This window comes from Myotis yumanensis, unplaced genomic scaffold, assembly GCF_028538775.1.
Source record: "Myotis yumanensis isolate MYYU_CA2020_CCGP unplaced genomic scaffold, mMyoYum1.0.hap1 SCAF_9, whole genome shotgun sequence".
NCBI lineage: Eukaryota > Metazoa > Chordata > Mammalia > Chiroptera > Vespertilionidae > Myotis > Myotis yumanensis.
This window is the reverse complement of record NW_027223760.1, coordinates 14,048,640-14,059,579: the sequence shown is the minus strand read 5'-3', so window position 1 is coordinate 14,059,579 and position 10,940 is coordinate 14,048,640.

Genomic DNA, 10,940 nt, shown 5'->3' with positions numbered 1-10,940 from the left:
TTCTCTAAAGTGGACAAACAGATGGCCAGGAGACATGAAAAAATGCTCAAAGTCACTAATCATCTGAGAGATGCAAATCAAAACAATGAGACATCACCTCACACCTGTCAGAATGGCTGTCATCAACAAATCAACAAACAACAAGTGTTGGCAACATTGTGGAGAAAAGGACACCCTAGTGCACTGCTGGTGGGAATGCAGACTGGTGCAGCCATTGTGGAAAACAGTATGGAGTTTCCTCAAGAAATTAAAAATGGAACTCCCATTTGACCCAGTGATCCTACTTGTAGGAATATATCCTAAGAAACCTGAAACACTCATCAGAAAGGATATATGCACCCCTATGTTCATAGCAGCACAATTTACAGTAGCTAAGATTTGGAAACAGCCTAAGTGCCCATCAGCAGATGAATGGATAAAAACCTTATGGTAAATTTACACAATGGAATACTACACAGCAATAAAAAGGAAGAACTCTTACCATTTGCAAAAGCATGGATGGACCTGGAGAATATTATGCTGAGTGAAATAAGCCAGTCAGAGGAAGATATGTATCACATTATCTCACTCATGTGGAACTAATGAACCAAATAAACTGATGATCATAAATAAACCCAGAGACATAGAAGCATGAACCAATTGTTGAATCTCAGAGGGAAGGGAGGGGAGGGTGGTTGGGAAAAGATCAACCAATGAACTTATATGCATGCATGCATAACCCATGGACACAGACAATGGGGTGGTGAGGGCCTGGGGAGTAGAGGGCAGATGGGAGCGGGTTGGAAGAGGTTAATGAAGGAAAAAGGAGGACCATATCTATTCTGTCTTAAATAGAAAAGACACTTGAATATCAGGACTCATGAGCTCAAATTCTAACCACAAAGCTAACTTAATATCTCTGGGCTTCAATATCCTCAGTAGAAATATTAGAGAATTTTTCTTGTTCCCAGGGGAAAAAAAGCACAACAGAAAAACCAGAAATCCTACTGAGAAGAATCAACAGTAGACTAGAAGAAGCAGTGAATTAGAAGAAAAGGTACAACAAAAAAATTCAGAGCAGCAATTGTGTGTGTGTGTGGCGGGGATGGGGGAGCAATAGGAGAGTTTAAGGGAGCTTTTGGACAACATGTAAGTTAACAACATCTACATAAATCAACAGCAGATTAGATAAAGCAGGAGATCAAATCAGCAAATTGGAAGTAAAGGTAGCAGAAAATACCCAATCAGAGCGTGTGTGTGGGTAGCCATAGGGTGACTACAACATCATCTTTTCCTTCCTTTCAGTTGCTAAATGTTAATTTGTCTTACTTAATCCTATAAATACTTATATATTAAGTATCTTTACCTTTAAACCTAATATTTGCCCAATGTACTTGAAGAGAATTACTGTATCAACTAATCCTTTCTACAATGTTTACAGTTGGGCAGTCATGTCAGCTATGGAAGTCTTGTGGTATTTATTTGTGTTTGTTTATTTCAGTGTAAGCCTACACCCTGTTAAGCTCACATCTTCCCTATTTATTGGAACATTTGCATTGGCAAGATGGATCATTATTTTGTTCTTTCTCATGCTTCTTTGACTTGTTTACCTCATAACCACTTTAGAGATTTTAAAATGATACCCAGGTTCATGGCAGCACACAGCACTCTGTGACTAGATCTGAGATTGAATGACTACTTTCTCATTTCAAATCTAGGCCCATTCCCTCTTGAAAATAGCCCACCTGTAGAGTCTAGCCAGTGTAGTGTCTTTAAGGAGACATCAACAGACTTATGCCTCAGGGGACAGCATGTATTTTGAATTCCAGGTAAATGGTGCCTCCCTTGCATAGTGGAAAATGCTGACCTGCCCCGAGTACTTGCATTGAAACCCCAGAGGAGTGCCACGGCTATACCAAAGTCAAAAGCCACGATATACCTTGCCAATATCATAAACAGATGGAGCACACAAGTTCTAATGAAACTTTTAAAACAGCTATAATTCTTGATTTTTTTAATTGATATTTAAGTCTTAGTAATCTGTGGGACACTCAGGTATTTGTATTTTGATTGAAAACTTGTAAAAGGAAAAGGCTTTTAATGCCCAAAGCAACTATCTCTAGTTGAGGAAATCCCTGTGCCACACCCAAACATTTTACCCTTCCTCACACAGGTCTTTCCTAGCTCTTCTCAATCACACCATGAGCTAGCCCAGCTGCCCAAGTTGACACCAATCAAATCCTTAAAACCTCTTTGGGGCCGAAACCGGTTTGGCTCAGTGGATAGAGCGTCGGCTTGCGGACTGAAAGGTCCCAGGTTCGATTCCGGTCAAGGGCATGTACCTGGGTTGCGGGCACATCCCCAGTAGGAGATGTGCAGGAGGCAGCTGATTGATGTTCCTCTCTCATCGATGTTTCTAACTCTCTCTCTCTCTCCCTTCCTCTCTGTAGAAAATCAATAAAATATATTAAAAAAAAAAAAAAAAAAAAAAAAAACCTCTTTGGGGATGCTCACTCTTTTCTCAACTGTGTAGTTCCTAACTTGTGATGATAGCTACTTTCTTTTCCCTTTTTCTTGTTCTTCTTTTTTTAAAAAAATTTTTTTATTGATTTCAGACAAGAAGGGAGAGGGAGAGATAGAAACATGAATGATGAGAGAGAATCATTGATTGGTTGCCTCCTGCATGCCCCCTACTGGGGATGGAGCCCGCAACCCAGGCATGTGCCCTTGACCAGAATCGAACCCAGGGTCCTTTAGTCTGCAGGCCAACGCTCTATCCACTGAGCCAAACCAGCTAGGGCTCTTGTTGTTATTGTTATTATTACGAGAGACCCGGTGCATGAAATTCGTGCATGGGGGGGTGGGGGGTGGGGGTGGGGGGTCCCTCAGCCCGACCTGCACCCTCTTCAATCTGGAAGCCCTCAGGGGATGTCCTACTGATGGCTTGGGCCCGCTCCCCGTGGTTCTCTGCTCTCTGCAGGGCCTGCCTGCTCCACACCATGGCGATGGGAAAGGCCCTGCTGGGTGCTACCTGCGGGCCTCGCTTGCCTGCTGGGCTCACGTTGCCAGGGTGACGCCGCCAGCATCCTGTCCCAGCCGTTATGGGTGCCGCCATCTTTGTTGTGGATTGATGGTTAATTTGCATATTACTCTTTTATTAGATAGGTTTCTTTTTAGTGGCCTATGGAAATCATCAATTTTGATAGCAACCTGATTCTCTCTCATTTTTACTAGTTGATCCCTGCTACTTCAAAGATTCATTGATTCTCTAAGTAACACCAAAGGGTAGACATAAACATATAGAAAGTACTGGAAGCAACCTTACATCCAGTGTGGCTTCTTCTAAAAAATAAGAGTTAAACTTCTCTGAACAGACTGGAGAGTTAAAAAATGAATTAGAAACCTTTCACTCTTCTAGTCAACACTCAGTATCAAAGACAGCACACAATCTCATAACTCCAGACAGAGTTAACTACATTTGCTGTAGGATATATTGCTATGCCTTTATCAAAGAAAATCAGATTTAGTCATGCCTTTTTGATACCAAAATATCTAGCCAATTCATCAGGAATTAGAATATTAAACTAACAGATCTTTGATGAGTTTTTATACAAGTCTGTGATTTTAATTAAATGAGACACTAGGCTTACAGAGATTAAGTGATTTGCCTCAGATAACAAAATTACACTAAAGCCCAGATTTTATGACTCATGCTACTGTACTCTTTAATCATGATATTGCATTTGTACCTGTCCCCAATCCATCCCCTTAACCACACCTGCATTCCCTTGGGAAACAATTCCTTCCCGTCTCTGACTAGTGAACCAGGCAGAGGTGATTCCCTCCCCATCTTCAAGAGGTAGCATGTGACACACTCCAGACCAAACAGAGTGGAAGACACTCAATTCTAGGACTGTGTTCCTGGTTCAAGCGGAGGCATTCTCCCTACTCAGAGGTTGTTGAGAGGACAGGTGTTAAGTCTGGAGCTGCTGGCAGCCACCTTGCCACCTCAAAGAGCAAGCCTGCCTTAGAAGGGTGTCAACACAAAGAAAAGCAGAGAGAACAAGACTGAAACTTGACAACAGTGTTTGGCATTGCCCAAGGAACCTTGGGTTCACATGAGCCAATAAATTTCCCTTTTTGCTTTTGAGCCAGTATGAGTCAGACTTCGGTCTCTTGTTATTGGAAGTCCTGAGTAATATAACTTTCTACTATACCATGCCATGTATGATCAAATTTTGTAAAAAGGAAGGAAAGCCAATCTAAAACCTAAGACATTCTCTAATCATAATGCTATCTTTTCCTTTCCAATGGTATGCTCTGATATAATGATATAAAGTCTTACAAAATCCTACTTTGTTCTGCTTTAATTTTGAAGTAAATAGTGTTTAGTTATGGGTGCTATACCAATTGGAGTGCAGAAAACAGATCCTAGTATCTGTTTATCCACACCAAATGATGGACACAGGAAAATCCCAGGCAGAGAATATATTAAGAAATCATTTTTCAAAATCTTCCTACTAAATATGCTAAATTTCTTTTTAAAAACCAGCTACCATGTAGAGACAGAAAGTAAATTAGTGGTTAGTTAGGACTGGGTGAAATAGAGGGGTTGAGGGAGGTTATAGCTAAAGGGTGTGGGGTTTCATTTTGAAGTGATAAAATGTCTCAAATTGATCATGGTAATGGTTGTACAACTCTGTGAATATACTAAAACCATTGAGCTGTAGTTATTTGATTGATTGATTGATTGATTTTAGAGAATTTTTATTGAGTTTATTTGTACCAAACATATGCCGGGAAGCAAGATCTCAAAGAGTTGTAATTATTTTCAATGGAAGAGTTGTATGACATCCTGTCAATATGTGAATTATATTTCAGTAAAGAGGTTACCAAAACAATAACAAAAAAGTTACAATCTAAGGACTGTACTCTTTCATGGACTGTACATAAACTGTTTTCCTTTTCATATGGCAATGGTATTACACAACTTCCTATAGAAAAAAATATATAAAGATAATTCAGTCTTGACTCTAGCGGAGTTGTTCAGAATTTATTTTGATTATCAATAACGTAGACAAAAATTTTTAGCTTCATTTATAATGCCATATTTCTTGCTAGTGTGGTGCTTCTGGCTGTGGGCACTGTGGGTGAGCTGGCCTTGTAGGTTAAGTCATAGTGATCTGGATCAGAGAGCAAATCAGTGACTCACTCGGATTCTCTCTGGCAGCCACCTTGCCACCTCAAAGAGCAATCCTGCCTTAGAATGGAAAGTCTATCAGGATCCAGGTTTAAAGGTGTACAGTTAGGGCTGACCCGGGACCATTAAGGCTTCTGGGGAAGTGCCCTATTTCCCTCACACGTGCTATGGCTACTATATCCTCCTACAACTGCTGGGGAGAATGTTTGGAGGTTTGGAATAGGTCAATACAAGTGAACGTCCATGAACTTAAGCTTTTTTTAGTGTCATAGTAAATTTATTTGACAGATTCCTAATCCGAGGCCTGAGAATTGGTTATTTATCTAAATTAATTACCAAAGTCTCTAAAGAGTGAGTCAGAGGGAAGGGAAGAGAAAGAGGATCCAGCTATTATTGCTTGTGCTATGAGGAAGTTCAATGCTGAACTTGGACATGATTGGCCAATGTGCTTCAGTGGTCTGTAAATTGGTCATTTGAGACAATAATCAAATAATCCTTTTATCACATTTTATTGGTGAGAACAAGGAAGCCTACAGGTAGAATGTCAGCCCAATCTCACAATCAACCTGGCAGTCATAAGCAATCTTGAGAGGTGTTTGGATATAATGTGAACTTGCTACAACCATAGATCAATCAATTAACTACATCTTACATGCTTTATTACTATGGCAGCATGGGAAGTTTTAAGCCATGTTTATCCTCCTGGAACTTTCCTAATGAAAAGGATGGTTGTAAGCACTATTTGGAAAAGATTTTGATAAGGATTGCAAGTCCTGGTTCTCAAAGATTATTGGGTTAATGATGTGATTGCTTTTTTGTTTGTTTTTAATTTGGTTTTTATTTATTTATTTACTTACTTACTTATTTACTTATTTAATCTTCATTGTTGAAAGTATTACACATGTCCCCCTTGCCCCCTCCAGTGACCTCTTCTAGCTTGACCTATTCCCCCACCCTAGGCCTTCACCACCCTATTGTCCGTGTCCATGGGTTATGCACTTATGCATACAAGTTCTTTGGTTGATCTCTTCCCACTCCCCCACCCTCCCCCACCTTCCCTCTGAGATTTCAGGGATTGTTCCATGCTTCTATGTCTCTGGGTCTATTTTGTTCATCAGTTTATTTTGTTCATTAGATTCATCATATGAGTGAAATCATGTGACACTTGTCTTTCTCTGACTGGCTTATTTCACTTAGCATGTTACTCTCCAGGTCCCTCTATGTTGTCTCAAAGGATAAGAGATCCTTCTTTTTAACTGCTGCATAGTATTCCATGGTGTAAATGTACCACAGCTTTTTTATCCACTCATCTACTGATGGGCACTTGGGTTCTTTCTAGATCTTAGCGATTGTACATTGCGCTGCTATGAACATAGGGGTGCACACATTCTTTCTGACTGGTATTTTGGGTTTCTTAGGATATTTTTCTAGAAGTGGGATCACTGGGTCAAATGGCAGTTCCATAGTTAATTTTTTGAGGGCACTCCATACTGATTTCCGTAAGTGATTCTTTTTTGTAATTGGATCTCTGAATGGCCTCTGTGTGCAGACCCAGACATCCAGACACTGCAATTTGTAAACTAAAAAAGCAAGAATTTTAAATCAAAGGAGGGGCAAAAAGAGTTTTCATATGGGTTAGAAAAGACTCTCACCTGACAGCTTGTACCACATCTGAGAGAGAAGAGCAAACCTCCCTCAGAGCCCTTTCATTAGCTGCTCTAAGTTACTGTCTACTTATACCCTTTTCTTTATGACATTAAGTTTCCAGCCTCTCCTCTGGCACCAAACATTCCACTTTTTTTTTCTCCAAGTGGCAAAAGCCCAGCTTACTGCTTGGGAGGAAAAATAAATCTTAATAATCTGAAAAGTAAATACTATTAATACAAAAGAATTATTTTTGTTTTGTTCTTCCTACTCATTTCTTTTGTGTGTGTGTATGCATGTTTTAATTTTTATTGAATTTACTGGGTGACATTGGTTAATAAAATTATATATGTATTAAGTTACAATTCTATAATCCATCATCTGTATATTGTATTGGGTGCTCACAATTCAAAGTTAAGTCTCTGTCACCATTTAGCCCCCCTCTCTCTTCCCTTCTGGTAATCACCATGCTATTGTCTGAGTCTATGAGGGGTTTTTTTTGTTTGTTTTGTTTTTTGCTTAATTCCTTCACCTTTTCACCCAGCTCTGTTAATGCCCTCCCCTCTGACAACTGTTTTTTTGTATACATGAGTCTGTTTCTAATTTGTTTGTTTATTAGATTCCACAGATAAGTGAAATGATACAGTATTTGTCTTTCTCTGACTGGCTTATTTCATTTAGCATAATACTCTCCAGGTCCATCCATGCTGTCGCAAAAGGTAAGGTTTCATTCTTTTTTTATGGCCAAGTAGAATTCCACTGTGTAAATGTGTCACTGCTTTTTTATCAACTTACATACTGATAGGCACTTGGGCTGCTTTCAAATATTGACTATTATAAATAAATAAGCTTCAACAAACATAGGGATGCATACAGTCATTTTAATTAGTGTTTAAGATATCTTTGTGTATATTCCCAAAAGTGGAATCGCTGAGTCCCATTTTACATTTTTGGAGGAAACTCCACATGTTTTCTACAGTGGCTGTCCTAATCTATGATAAAAACACTCAACAAAGTGGGGAAAGAGGGAACGAACATACCTTGTCATAATGAAGGCCATATATGGCAAACCCACAGCCAAAATCATACTCAACAGGGAAACACTAAAAGCACTTCCCTTAAGATCAGGATCAATACCACCCTTATTCAACATAGTACTGGAAGTCCTAGTCACAGCAATCAGACAACGGAGAAATTAAAGTCATCCAAATTGGAAAAGAAGAAGTAAAACTGTCATTATTTGCAGATACATGAAATTGTATATAGAGAACCCTAAGATTCCACCAAAAACTACTAAAACTGATAGATGGATTCATTAAAGTAGCAAGATACAAAACAAATATCCAGAAATCAGTTGCATTTTTATACACCAATAATGAATATCAAAAAGGGGAACTGATGAAACAATACTATTTAGAATTGTATCATAAAAAAAATACCTAGGAATAAATTTAACTAAGGAGGTAAAAGACCCATACTCAGAAAATTATAAGACACTGAAGAAAGAAATTGAAGATACAGATAAGTGGAGGCATGTACCATGTTCATGGATAGCAAGAATTAACATCATTAAATGTCCATACTATGAAAAGCAATTTATAGACTCAATATAATTCCTATCAAGATACCAAAGGCATATTTCACAGAACTAGAACAAATATTCCAAAAATGCTCATAGAACCACAAAAGACCTTAAATAGTCTTAGCAATCTTAAAAAGAACAAAAGTTGGAGGAGTCATGCTACCTGATATCAAACTGAACTATAAAGCCATAGTAATCAAAACGTCATGGTGGGAGCTGAACAAAGATGGCGGCATAGGTAAATGCCTGTACTTGCTGCCTCCCACAACCACATCAAAATTACAACTAAAATATAGAACAACTATCATCCAGAACCATGGGAAAGCTGGCTGAGTGGAAGTACTACAACTAGAGAGGTAAAGAAGAAAGCGCATTGAGACTGGTAGGAGGTGCTTTTTTTAATCAGGAGGGAGATCACCTCTGTGGAGGTGGCCTGAAAGAGCAAGGAATCCCAGCCCCACACCAGACCCCCAGCCCAGGGTCCCAGAGCTGGGGAAAGATGTCTCTACAGGCAGTAAGAACTACAGTAAGAGCTATGGACTGTAAAAACAGGTGTGGATTGGGCTGAGTGTCACACAGACAGCTAGAGATGCAGCTGCTCCTCTTAAAAGTACAGCACCATGAACTGAATTTACAAGCTCCTGCTTTCTCTGAGCTCCAATGCTGGGCAAGGCACTGGGGGACCAGACAGATATAGGGAGAAACTGGACTGTCTGGCATCAGGACAGGAACACGGGGGTGGCTTTCTTCCGGACAGAGATGCACACAGTGGTCACTGTTCCCATGCTGGGACCTCTCTGGTGCAGGGCTGACTGGCAGCCATTTCTGTTCACTCCACCCCGGAGATTCCCTGAGACCCCGCCCCACCCAATTTACAATCCCATCCAAGCTGTGTGCAGTAGCTTTTACATATGAATGGCTTGTCCATTCTCAGCCTAAAACCTATAAAACAAGCTGCAGCTGGGTCAGGGAGCCCCAAAGCTATCAATAAAAGGCACAAGGCTGGCATCAGCACCAGCCTGCCTTGCTTCACAGCTGGGCCTCGTCTGAGCACTTCCAAATCCGATACAAAGAGGAGGAATCTGCAGATCTCTCTGTAGCTCCTGCTGGGTGGGTCCAGGCAGTGGCTGACTTTGCACCTCCTTGGAGATCCAAGAGCCAGTGTACCCAGTGGTCAGTGTGAGACCATACCAGATTACAACTCTTCTCATGCAGAAGTGACACACTCAAGGGAAGACTCAGTCAGCACCAAAGCCCCACTGAAGCAAGTCTTGCCCCATAAGGGTGTCTCCTTCACAGCAGCTCTTCCATTATAGACACAAGGAAGCAGCCAAAATGTGGACACAAAGAAACATATCACAAAAGAAAGAAATGGAAGAAAGCAAACTACTGGATAAAGAGTTCAAAACCACAGTTATAAAGTTACTCAAGAATCTTCTAGAAACCTCTGAGGAATGTAGTGAGACCTTCAAGGATCTTTGTGAGAATGCCAAAAAATGGAAAAGGACCAGTCAGAAATTAAGCATACACTCACTGAAATAAAGAATAATATACAGGGATTCAACAGTAGACTAGAGGATCCCAAGAATCAAGTCAATGATTTGAAATATGAGGAAGCAAAAAACACCCAACCAGAAGAGCAAAAAGAAAAAAGAATCCAAAAATATGAAGATAGTGTAGGAGCCTCTGGGACAACTTCAAGCGTACCAACATCCGAATTATGGGGGTGCCAGAAGAAAAGAGAGCGCAAGATATTGAAAACCTATTTGAAGAAATAATGACAGAAAACTTCCCCTACCTGGTGAAAGAAATGGACTTACAGGTCCAGGAAGCGCAGAGAACCCCAAACAAGAGAAATCCAAAGAGGACCACACCAAGACACATCATAATTAAAATGCCAAGGGCAAAAAACAAAGAGAGAATCTTAAAAGCAGCAAGAGAAAAACAGTTAGTTACCTACAAGGGAGTACTCATACGACTATCAGCTGATTTCTCAACAGAAACTATGCAGGCCAGAAGGGAGTGGCAAGAAATATTCAAAGTGATGAATAGCAAGAACCTACAACCAAGATTACTCTACCCAGCAAAACTATCATTTAGAATTGAAGGTCAGATAAAGTGCTTCACAGACAAGAAAAAGCTAAAGGAGTTCATCACCACCAAACCAGTATTATATGAAATGCTAAAGGGTATTCTTTAAGAAGAGGAAGAAGAAGAAAAAAGTAAAGATAAAAAATTTTGAACAAAGTGACAACAAATACATATCTATCAACAAGTGAATCTAAAAATCAAATGAATAAAAAATCTGATGAACAGCCCTGACTGGTTTGGCTCAGTGGATAGAGCGTCGGCCTGTGGACTGAAAGGTCCTAGGTTCGATTCCGGTCAAGGGCATGTACCTTAGTTGCAGGCACATCCCCAGTGGGGGCTGTGCAGGAGGCAGCTAATGGATGTTTTTCTCTCATCGATGTTTCTAACTCTCTGTCCCTCTCCCTTCCTCTCTGTAAAAAAATCAATAAAATCTATTTTTAAAAA